This window comes from Sciurus carolinensis, chromosome X (genome assembly GCF_902686445.1).
Source record: "Sciurus carolinensis chromosome X, mSciCar1.2, whole genome shotgun sequence".
Classification (NCBI taxonomy): domain Eukaryota; kingdom Metazoa; phylum Chordata; class Mammalia; order Rodentia; family Sciuridae; genus Sciurus; species Sciurus carolinensis.
In genome coordinates, this window is record NC_062232.1 from 57893335 (window position 1) to 57895414 (window position 2080).

At 33.1% G+C, this 2080-nt stretch overlaps 1 pseudogene; it reads right to left on the minus strand.

Moving 5' to 3' along the window:
- Positions 1-339: 339 nt before the first annotated feature.
- LOC124971505 (serine-protein kinase ATM-like) lies at positions 340-830 on the minus strand (annotated as a pseudogene).
- Between the last annotated feature and the right edge of the window lie 1250 nt (positions 831-2080).

Below are 2080 nucleotides of genomic sequence, written 5' to 3' on the forward strand. Positions count from 1 at the left end.
ATCCATTTCCAAAACTGAAACCTATAACCATTAAGTAATAATTCTGCATTCTCTCCACCCCTAGCCTTTCCAATTTTGTTTCTACTTTCTGTCACTATGAATTTGCCTAGTTTGGCTATTTCATATAAGTGGAATCATACAATATATTTCCTTTTGTATATGACTTATTTCATTTAACATATTTCCTTCCTTCCTTCCTTCCTTCCTTCCTTCCTTCCTTCCTTCCTTCCTTCCTTCCTTCCTTCCTTCCTTCCTTCCTTCCTTTCATCTGAATGCTTCCATTGGTGAAATTTCATTTCACAAGGAAATCTTTCACAAACAAGAACCATTAAAACTTACCTAGCCACTTTGCTGAGATATTTCACATCAGTATTTTCTCACTGAGCAAATGTCTTTGAGTAGTATGTTGCTACAATGAGCTCCATAAATACCATTTGATGAATCTTTCACTGTATTATATAATTCAACAGTTCTTTACATTTTAACCTGGGTACTTTTTTTTTTTTTGCACATTTGATGAAGTATCTGACCAAACCACTCATTTCTTGTAGTTTTTTCTATATGGAGGTTTGTGTCGAGGCTGATACATTTCAGTTTTCTGTTCTTAGACATTCTGTTCCATTCTGATTATATTTCTGTAAAAATCTAAAAATAGCATCCCAATTCAAATGTTTTCCTTGTTTGGAATCTGAATGTCTATCTTAATGTTGAACTGTTTCAGGATCCCAAATCAGACATTTACATTTCTGAACTTTTTTCTTTCATTCTGTAGCTCTATCATGTTCTAGTTGTCAGTAGCAAATAATCAGATCATTAAGTGCGAGACTCATGGTTCATGATTTGAAAACACATTCTTATCTCTTTGTGTTTCTGGTTCAAATGTGCATGCTAGCACAATATTTTCAAGGTTTATGCATGTTCTAGCATATATCAAAATTCATTCTATAACTGTATGGTATTCTATTGTATGTATATGCCACATTTTATTTATATCTGTTGATGGACTATTTGATTATTCATACTTTTTAGCTTATTGTTTGTTTTTTATGTTTTGGAGATGGGGTCTCACAATGTTGTCAAGACAGGCCTCAAGACCACCACACTTTTTTGCTATGGGGACTAGGGCTGAAATAAGTATTAACATACAAGTATCTATTCAATTCTTTTGGATACATTTATAGGACTGGAATTGCTAGGTCACATGGCACTTTTATATTTAAAGGAATTGACAAATTGTTTTCCATGGTGGCTGCACCATTTTATATTACCAATAGCAAAGTGTGAGGGTTTTAATTTATCCACATCCTTGCTAACACTTTCAATTTCCTGGTTTTCTAAGTATGTATACTATAGCATTTCTAGTGGGTGTGAAGTGGTATCTCTTTGTGGCTTTGATTTATAATTTACAGATGGTTAAATGATTTTGAACATTCTTTCATGTACTTATTGTTCATTCATATAGTCTCTTGGAGAAATTTTATTCTAGTTTTTTTTTTGCCCACTTTTAAATTGAGTTGTCTGTTTGCTCTTCAATTGTAGAAGTTCTTTATATAGTAAACCCTTATCAGTTATGTGATTTGCAAATATTCTTGGCAATTCTGTTGATTTTCTTTTCATTTTCTCAATGATGTTCTTTGATACACAAAAGCTATTAAATTTGTAAAGTTCAATTGATATATTTTGTTGTTGTTGCTTGCACTTTTTTGTACAATATCTAGGAATCCATTGCCAAATATAAGGTCACAAATATTTCCCCTATGTTTTTTTTCTGGTATGGTTTGTATGTGGTTTGTGACTCAAGAGTTCATGTGTTAGAAGGCTGGTCTGTAATAGGATGATATGATAGATGATGAAAGTTTAAAAGGTGGAACCTAGCCTGAGGACAGTTTGGTCACTGGGGAGAGGAGTACTACCCTTGGAAATAATTAATGCTGATCTTGCAGAATGAGTTCACTATCCTAAGAATAAGTTCATATAAAAGAGTGAGATTGGCTTACTCTCTTGTCTTTGGTTTCTTATCTTACCATATGATCTCTTCCTATTGTACTCCCTCTCTCCACTGTGATGCCATTAATCACGA